Raw genomic sequence first — 10,000 nt, 5'->3', positions numbered from 1 at the left:
GGATGAAGCCGGCGGTGGAGATCGGCTTCTTCGTGAAGAGGTCCGCCCAGAAGTCCAGCAGACCGGGGATGTCGGGTGGCGGCTGCAGCAGGGTGCCGTCCAGCAAGCCGCGCACGCAACGTGCACGCGACCTACGGAAGGCGTCCTGTGTGCGCGCGTATTCCCAGCGGCGCCGCTTGCGCTTCTGCAGCGGCGGGGCGGCAGGCGGCCGCTTGGATGATTGGCGCGGCCGCTGTGTCCTGGTGATCGACCTCTCCCCCCTGGACCCGACCGACGCAAGGGCATCCGGGAGCATGCCCAGGATGACATCGGGCGGCGTGCCCCGCCCCAGACCAATGACTCGATCCAGGGCAGAGAAACGCTGGGCGGAAGCAGGTAGCCCCGCCAGATGCTCCCAGATGGCGGCGTCAGTCGGCCCCTCCGGCGGCGGCCCGGTGGTGTCGGCCGCGAAGTCCTCGGCTGCGTCGACGGGCGGCGCAGCGGCCTCGCCCGCGTCAGGCAGCGAGCTCGCTGCTCCACGGCGGGACGCCGGCTCTTCGCCCCGACCGATCTCAAGTGCCTCCATGAATTGGCGGACAAGCTGCTTGTGGGCAGCTTGCCGCCGACGGCACTTGATTGCCTCAAGCGTTCGGTCGGGGAACATCCTGGTAAGTTCTTGATTTACAAAGAAGAACCGGGCGTCCCTCTCAAGGAACAGTTCGGCCTCTGCCTTGGCGAGCGACAGGACTTCTTCCTCCGTCCACCTCGCGCGATGCCTCTCCGTCACGATCTCAGCGTTGGCGGCCGCAGGGTGTTGGCGGCGGCGATGGACCCCGAGACCGTTCTTCGTGGTAAAAGTGCGGTGGCACTCACTGCAAGCAAAGGGAGCTACACAAACTATCGCATTTTCGTTACGGCCGGTTGGCCGGATAGGTGCTGGGGTAGCTGGGGTGGCACCTTCAGCGGAAGGGCCACCATCTCTTGTTTCTTGTCGGCTGCCCCCAACTATAAAGGGATAATGCGAGGGGGGGGCTGGTAACCCCCCCAAGCCCCTGGTGCGGTCTTCCACTCTGCGAAAATCAGCGGGCCCACGAGAAGGGGAGAAGACCGCAGGAGAGGAGAGGCTAAGAGGGCTAGGCCCATGTAATGCGCATCACTCTCCCTGTAACTATAACCCAAGGAAGGCACCTCGCAGCAGCAGCACGACTACATCAAGACCGCACTTCGAAAAGCCAAGTCCGGATGCAGCCACACCGCCGCCACTTGGCCACCTTAAGAGAGTCATAGTTACTCCCGCCGTTTACCCGCGCTTGCTTGAATTTCTTCACGTTGACATTCAGAGCACTGGGCAGAAATCACATTGCGTCAACACCCGCTAGGGCCATCGCAATGCTTTGTTTTAATTAGACAGTCGGATTCCCCCAGTCCGTGCCAGTTCTGAGTTGATCGTTGAATGGCGGCCGAAGAGAATCCGCGCACCCGCGCGCCCCCGGAGGAGCACGCTAAGGCGGACGCGGCCTCGCAGCAAGGAAGATCCGTGGGAGGCCAAGGCACGGGACCGAGCTCGGATCCTGCACGCAGGTTGAAGCACCGGGGCGCGAACGCCGCGCAGGCGCGCGCATCCTGCACCGCCGGCCAGCACGAGGCCGACCAACGGCGAGAGCAGACCACGCCCGCGCTAAACGCCCGCACTTACCGGCACCCCTACGGCACTCACCTCGCCCAGGCCCGGCACGTTAGCGCTGACCCACTTCCCGACCAAGCCCGACACGCCCCGATCCTCAGAGCCAATCCTTATCCCGAAGTTACGGATCCAATTTGCCGACTTCCCTTACCTACATTATTCTATCGACTAGAGGCTCTTCACCTTGGAGACCTGCTGCGGATATGGGTACGAACCGGCGCGACACCTCCACGTGGCCCTCTCCCGGATTTTCAAGGTCCGAGGGGAAGATCGGGACACCGCCGCAACTGCGGTGCTCTTCGCGTTCCAAACCCTATCTCCCTGCTAGAGGATTCCAGGGAACTCGAACGCTCATGCAGAAAAGAAAACTCTTCCCCGATCTCCCGACGGCGTCTCCGGGTCCTTTTGGGTTACCCCGACGAGCATCTCTAAAAGAGGGGCCCGACTTGTATCGGTTCCGCTGCCGGGTTCCGGAATAGGAACCGGATTCCCTTTCGCCCAACGGGGGCCAGCACAAAGCGCATCATGCTATGACGGCCCCCATCAACATCGGATTTCTCCTAGGGCTTAGGATCGACTGACTCGTGTGCAACGGCTGTTCACACGAAACCCTTCTCCGCGTCAGCCCTCCAGGGCCTCGCTGGAGTATTTGCTACTACCACCAAGATCTGCACCGACGGCGGCTCCAGGCAGGCTCACGCCCAGACCCTTCTGCGCCCACCGCCGCGACCCTCCTACTCGTCAGGGCTTCGCGGCCGGCCGCAAGGACCGGCCATGACTGCCAGACTGACGGCCGAGTATAGGCACGACGCTTCAGCGCCATCCATTTTCAGGGCTAGTTGCTTCGGCAGGTGAGTTGTTACACACTCCTTAGCGGATTCCGACTTCCATGGCCACCGTCCTGCTGTCTTAAGCAACCAACGCCTTTCATGGTTTCCCATGAGCGTCGATTCGGGCGCCTTAACTCGGCGTTTGGTTCATCCCACAGCGCCAGTTCTGCTTACCAAAAGTGGCCCACTTGGCACTCCGATCCGAGTCGTTTGCTCGCGGCTTCAGCATATCAAGCAAGCCGGAGATCTCACCCATTTAAAGTTTGAGAATAGGTTGAGGTCGTTTCGGCCCCAAGGCCTCTAATCATTCGCTTTACCGGATGAGACTCGTACGAGCACCAGCTATCCTGAGGGAAACTTCGGAGGGAACCAGCTACTAGATGGTTCGATTAGTCTTTCGCCCCTATACCCAGCTCCGACGATCGATTTGCACGTCAGAATCGCTACGGACCTCCATCAGGGTTTCCCCTGACTTCGTCCTGGCCAGGCATAGTTCACCATCTTTCGGGTCCCAACGTGTACGCTCTAGGTGCGCCTCACCTCGCAATGAGGACGAGACGCCCCGGGAGTGCGGAGGCCGCCGCCCCGTGAAGGGCGGGGAAGCCCCATCCTCCCTCGGCCCGCGCAAGGCGAGACCTTCACTTTCATTACGCCTTTAGGTTTCGTACAGCCCAATGACTCGCGCACATGTTAGACTCCTTGGTCCGTGTTTCAAGACGGGTCGTGAAATTGTCCAAAGCTGAAGCGCCGCTGACGGGAGCGATTATTCCGCCCGAGAGCATCCCGAGCCAACAGCGGCGCGGGTCCGGGGCCGGGCCAGGTAGGTCCGTCATCCGGGAAGAACCGCGCGCGCTTGCCGGGAGCCCGAGCGCCCAAAGGGGCGAATCGACTCCTCCAGATATACCGCCGGGCAGCCAGCCAGGACACCGGGGCTCTGCCCAACAGACGCGAACCGAGGCCCGCGGAAGGACAGGCTGCGCACCCGGGCCGTAGGCCGGCACCCAGCGGGTCGCGACGTCCTACTAGGGGAGAAGTGCGGCCCACCGCACACCGGAACGGCCCCACCCCGCGGCGAGTGGAAAGGCAACCGGACACGACCCCGCCGCGGATTGCTCCGCGCGGGCGGCCGGCCCCATCTGCCGAGGGCGGAGGCCAGTGGCCGGATGGGCGTGAATCTCACCCGTTCGACCTTTCGGACTTCTCACGTTTACCCCAGAACGGTTTCACGTACTTTTGAACTCTCTCTTCAAAGTTCTTTTCAACTTTCCCTCACGGTACTTGTTCGCTATCGGTCTCGTGGTCATATTTAGTCTCAGATGGAGTTTACCACCCACTTGGAGCTGCACTCTCAAGCAACCCGACTCGAAGGAGAGGTCCCGCCGACGCTCGCACCGGCCGCTACGGGCCTGGCACCCTCTACGGGCCGTGGCCTCATTCAAGTTGGACTTGGGCTCGGCGCGAGGCGTCGGGGTAGTGGACCCTCCCAAACACCACATGCCACGACAGGCGGCAGCCTGCGGGGTTCGGTGCTGGACTCTTCCCTGTTCGCTCGCCGCTACTGGGGGAATCCTTGTTAGTTTCTTTTCCTCCGCTTAGTAATATGCTTAAATTCAGCGGGTAGTCTCGCCTGCTCTGAGGTCGTTGTACGAGGTGTCGCACGCCACACCGCCAGCCGGCTGTGCACGCTACCGAGAAAGTACCGGTATGCGAACCGCCAGGCGACGGGCGCGCATCGCACGTTTGAGGAGACGCGGCCGGCCCCACAGGCGGCCGCGACACTCCCAGGTCTGCGAAGCGGGGCAAACGCCGCGCGCTTCAGTATACGTAGCCGACCCTCAGCCAGACGTGGCCCGGGAACGGAATCCATGGACCGCAATGTGCGTTCGAAACGTCGATGTTCATGTGTCCTGCAGTTCACATGTCGACGCGCAATTTGCTGCGTTCTTCATCGACCCACGAGCCGAGTGATCCACCGTCCTGGGTGATCTTTTCTCAAGTTTCCGCCGTCTCTTTCGAGACGGTCGCATAGGCGGGAGTGAGGCGTGTGGCGGCCCCTGTTCCAGCGTTCTGTGTCCAACGGCCTCACGGCCGACGGGCGTCGTACGGCTCCACACCGGAGCGGACAGGCACTCGGGCGAAAGTCATTCAAAACCGGCGCCAGGCGCCAGGTGCCGCAGGCCAGCCGCTCCAGCGCTTCAGCGCTCGTACCACACAACATTGCCGCTAGTTTTGAGAGGCACGCGTGGTTCCGCACGCGGCGCACGGCTACGGCGAGCCGTACAGGTAGCGTGTTGCGCGACACGACACGCACATCGAAAGACATGCAGTCTAGTCGGTAATGATCCTTCCGCAGGTTCACCTACGGAAACCTTGTTACGACTTTTACTTCCTCTAAATGATCAAGTTTGGTCATCTTTCCGGTAGCATCGGCAACGACAGAGTCAATGCCGCGTACCAGTCCGAAGACCTCACTAAATCATTCAATCGGTAGTAGCGACGGGCGGTGTGTACAAAGGGCAGGGACGTAATCAACGCGAGCTTATGACTCGCGCTTACTGGGAATTCCTCGTTCATGGGGAACAATTGCAAGCCCCAATCCCTAGCACGAAGGAGGTTCAGCGGGTTACCCCGACATTTCGGCCTAGGAAGACACGCTGATTCCTTCAGTGTAGCGCGCGTGCGGCCCAGAACATCTAAGGGCATCACAGACCTGTTATTGCTCAATCTCGTGCGGCTAGAAGCCGCCTGTCCCTCTAAGAAGAAAAGTAATCGCTGACAGCACGAAGGATGTCACGCGACTAGTTAGCAGGCTAGAGTCTCGTTCGTTATCGGAATTAACCAGACAAATCGCTCCACCAACTAAGAACGGCCATGCACCACCACCCACCGAATCAAGAAAGAGCTATCAATCTGTCAATCCTTCCGGTGTCCGGGCCTGGTGAGGTTTCCCGTGTTGAGTCAAATTAAGCCGCAGGCTCCACTCCTGGTGGTGCCCTTCCGTCAATTCCTTTAAGTTTCAGCTTTGCAACCATACTTCCCCCGGAACCCAAAAGCTTTGGTTTCCCGGAGGCTGCCCGCCGAGTCATCGGAGGAACTGCGGCGGATCGCTGGCTGGCATCGTTTATGGTTAGAACTAGGGCGGTATCTGATCGCCTTCGAACCTCTAACTTTCGTTCTTGATTAATGAAAACATACTTGGCAAATGCTTTCGCTTCTGTTCGTCTTGCGACGATCCAAGAATTTCACCTCTAACGTCGCAATACGAATGCCCCCGCCTGTCCCTATTAATCATTACCTCGGGTTCCGAAAACCAACAAAATAGAACCGAGGTCCTATTCCATTATTCCATGCACACAGTATTCAGGCGGGCTTGCCTGCTTTAAGCACTCTAATTTGTTCAAAGTAAACGTGCCGGCCCACCGAGACACTCAATAAAGAGCACCCTGGTAGGATTTCAACGGGGTCCGCCTCGGGACGCACGAGCACGCACGGGGCGGTCGCACGCCTTCGGCTCGCCCCACCGGCAGGACGTCCCACGATACATGCCAGTTAAACACCGACGGGCGGTGAACCAACAGCGTGGGACACAAATCCAACTACGAGCTTTTTAACCGCAACAACTTTAATATACGCTATTGGAGCTGGAATTACCGCGGCTGCTGGCACCAGACTTGCCCTCCAATAGATACTCGTTAAAGGATTTAAAGTGTACTCATTCCGATTACGGGGCCTCGGATGAGTCCCGTATCGTTATTTTTCGTCACTACCTCCCCGTGCCGGGAGTGGGTAATTTGCGCGCCTGCTGCCTTCCTTGGATGTGGTAGCCGTTTCTCAGGCTCCCTCTCCGGAATCGAACCCTGATTCCCCGTTACCCGTTACAACCATGGTAGGCGCAGAACCTACCATCGACAGTTGATAAGGCAGACATTTGAAAGATGCGTCGCCGGTACGAGGACCGTGCGATCAGCCCAAAGTTATTCAGAGTCACCAAGGCAAACGGACCGGACGAGCCGACCGATTGGTTTTGATCTAATAAAAGCGTCCCTTCCATCTCTGGTCGGGACTCTGTTTGCATGTATTAGCTCTAGAATTACCACAGTTATCCAAGTAACGTGGGTACGATCTAAGGAACCATAACTGATTTAATGAGCCATTCGCGGTTTCACCTTAATGCGGCTTGTACTGAGACATGCATGGCTTAATCTTTGAGACAAGCATATGACTACTGGCAGGATCAACCAGGGAGCTGCGTCAACTAGAGCTGAGCAGCCGGCCGCCCGGGAGTGTGTCCCGGGGGCCCGCGCGAACACGCAAGCGTTCGCTCAATCATTCTGCAAACAGGAGGAGGCTGAGCTCCCCTGCACAATACACCTCGAAACCCTCTCAGGTCCCGGCGGCGCGCAGCGCCGTCCCAAGTACTTGGTCGGGTTCGAGAGAGGCGCAATCGCCCGGAGTTAGGCGAGTAGACGCTTTCGGTGCGACCACCCGTGCTCCCAACTGAGCTTGCCGCTGCCGACAGAGGCCCGGGAGCGTGCTGTCGTGGCATTGCCGGCGGGAGACAACACGCGCCACCTACGGTGACCGGCAGCTCCAACGCCAGCGCCACAGAAGGACAAAAGCCCCACTTGGGTGCCGAAGCGAACTCTCCCAGCACAGCGCACGCGCCAACACATCCGCACAGCTGCGATACAAACCACCAGCGAGAACCGCTGGGGCGACCGAGCAGCAGACGGCGTCGCGGCGCCGAGCGCCGGGCGGCGGCGCATCCTCAACGCACACAGTCCTCAATCGGACCAGCACACTGAAGATGTCCACCGCGCTTCGCACCGGGCCCGCGAGGACCTACTTTGGCCGCACGGCGCCGCGCGCAGGGTGCGCCGGCGCGCAGCTGCGACGCCTGCCGCGTCCGTCGGCCGGCGCGCCTGCCACTGGCCGCCCCCACCAGCCGGCTGTAGCGCGTGCGCCCACGCACCGCGCGGCCAGCACGCCGGGAGGCGCCCCCTCACCGGCCGGGGACGGTCCCACCCAGCCACCGCCGCGTATCGCTTCACACCCAGATGCCGTTCAGTTTCATCGGCATGGTGGGTATCGCTGGAACAACCGGTTAGTACCTCAACCTATCGTCGCCATCACCGATTCACCCCTAGCGAGAACAACCGCACCACAACGGGTTACCATTTCTTCATTTGCGTAACTTCACCAGAAAACGTAGGCGTCCATCGCCATTAGCAACTTCAACGATTATTGCATGCCTGTGTCAGGTGTCACGCCACACTACGTCTGCCCACATACACGCAACAAAATGTGCACGCCTAGACAATACGTGGAAGGTGGCCCCCGTACGTATGCGATGTCCATTGCTCGAACGACTGTCAACCGGCCTCTGTAGCATGTCGCAGATATGGAACGCGGTGCACCATGCTATCACGGTGTTTGAGGAGAGACGACTAGGCCCGAATACATCAACAGACAGCTCATGCTGATCGCCATCCACGGCGTCCGTTCCTCCCACACGTCTCTATGGCGTACCACACTGCAATCCAGCTCTCATAGGGAGACGACACGTAGCTGCGTGCACAATATTTGCACTGTATGGTCCGCCGTTTTTGGGCGCAGTCGTTGTACGGTCACACATGTGCCACGATGTATCATTCAGTACATAAGGACGAATGTGCAGTACAGATTGTGGTTTATGCGTACGACATCAGCGGACAGTTGACACAGGCCGCACCACAACGTAGCCTGAGTACGTCGCATGCGAAGGGCATTGAACATGCAAACTTCTCACCAACCAGCTTGCGAAGGCAGGGGGCAAGGTGGGGACGTGGGGAGGGGTGGGGCGGGGGGCGGCATGTACGTCCTGCTGCCATCCACATTACAGTGTACAGCAGGAGCATGTGGAAAGTCAGCAAGACTTGCAAGGTGTTTAACATGAAGCGATACACAGGGGAGCGGGCAGTGCGAGTAGCGAACTATATTGCGAGGGTTGCGGGTGGGCAACACTACACTAATTGAACGAGTCGTATAACAATTACAGAGCAGGTTTAGGCGACAACGTGGGTTACGTTAGCGGACAACGTGGGTTACGTTAGCGGACAACGTGGGTTACGTTAGCGGACAACGTGGGTTACGTTAGCGGACAACGTGGGTTACGTTAGCGGACAACGTGGGTTAGGTTAAGGCACAACGTGGGTTACGTTAAGGCACAACGTGGGTTACGTTAAGGCACAACGTGGGTTACGTTAAGGCACAACGTGGGTTACGTTAAGGCACAACGTGGGTTACGTTAAGGCACAACGTGGGTTACGTTAAGGCACAACGTGGGTTACGTTAAGGCACAACGTGGGTTACGTTAAGGCACAACGTGGGTTAGGTTAGGGGACAACGTGGGTTAGGTTAGGGGACAACGTGGGTTAGGTTAGGGGACAACGTGGGTTAGGTTAGGGGACAACGTGGGTTAGGTTAGGGGACAACATGGGTTAGGTTAGGGGACAACATGGGTTAGGTTAGGGGACAACATGGGTTAGGTTAGGGGACAACATGGGTTAGGTTAGGGGACAACATGGGTTAGGTTAGGGGACAACATGGGTTAGGTTAGGGGACAACATGGGTTAGGTTAGGGGACAACATGGGTTAGGTTAGGGGACAACATGGGTTAGGTTAGGGGACAACATGGGTTAGGTTAGGGGACAACATGGGTTAGGTTAGGGGACAACATGGGTTAGGTTAGGGGACAACATGGGTTAGGTTAGGGGACAACATGGGTTAGGTTAGGGGACAACATGGGTTAGGTTAGGGGACAACATGGGTTAGGTTAGGGGACAACATGGGTTAGGTTAGGGGACAACATGGGTTAGGTTAGGGGACAACATGGGTTAGGTTAGGGGACAACATGGGTTAGGTTAGGGGACAACATGGGTTAGGTTAGGGGACAACATGGGTTAGGTTAGGGTACAACATGGGTTAGGTTAAGACACAACATAGGTTAGGTTAAGGCACAACATAGGTTAGGTTAAGGCACAACATAGGTTAGGTTAAGGCACAACATAGGTTAGGTTAAGGCACAACATAGGTTAGGTTAAGGCACAACATAGGTTAGGTTAAGGCACAACATAGGTTAGGTTAAGGCACAACATAGGTTAGGTTAAGGCACAACATAGGTTAGGTTAAGGTACAACATAGGTTAGGTTAGGTTACACGTTGTTGTAAGGAAAGGTGTAGGGGGGGGGGGGCGGGGGCGGGGGCGGCAGGTTCGTTGATAGTGATTATAGTAAGTGAATGCTTGTGACATGATGAGATTTGTCACGTCAGGATGCACCTTTGGCTTATTAGAGGCGGCGCTCCAATTCTATGCTTGTGTCAGACCTGTGTCTTTGACTCATGTCATTGTTTGTGCGCTGTGACAGGAGGTACTATTGTGATGTTGGGTGCACCGTTGTATAGGACATGTGTGGGTGTTGGTGCCTTATCTGCGCAATGGTGGATGTCGAAAGGGTGGGATATTCTA

At 58.0% G+C, this 10,000-nt stretch overlaps 2 non-coding genes and 1 pseudogene across 2 annotated transcripts; all 3 read right to left on the bottom strand.

The window, feature by feature from the left end:
• LOC124773750 overlaps window positions 1-4,134 on the bottom strand; it is a 7,961-nt pseudogene extending 3,827 nt beyond the window's left edge.
• Window positions 4,135-4,322: 188 nt separating this feature from the next.
• On the bottom strand, window positions 4,323-4,477 carry LOC124773545. The gene has a single exon (XR_007014789.1). It is a non-coding gene; the product is annotated as a 5.8S ribosomal RNA (ribosomal RNA).
• Window positions 4,478-4,829: 352 nt separating this feature from the next.
• Window positions 4,830-6,738, bottom strand: LOC124773601. Its single transcript, XR_007014843.1, has one exon. It is a non-coding gene; the product is annotated as a small subunit ribosomal RNA (ribosomal RNA).
• Between the last annotated feature and the right edge of the window lie 3,262 nt (window positions 6,739-10,000).

Source organism: Schistocerca piceifrons, unplaced genomic scaffold (assembly GCF_021461385.2).
Source record: "Schistocerca piceifrons isolate TAMUIC-IGC-003096 unplaced genomic scaffold, iqSchPice1.1 HiC_scaffold_954, whole genome shotgun sequence".
In the NCBI taxonomy this organism is placed as follows: domain Eukaryota; kingdom Metazoa; phylum Arthropoda; class Insecta; order Orthoptera; family Acrididae; genus Schistocerca; species Schistocerca piceifrons.
This window is presented reverse-complemented; position numbering and strand designations above follow the sequence as displayed.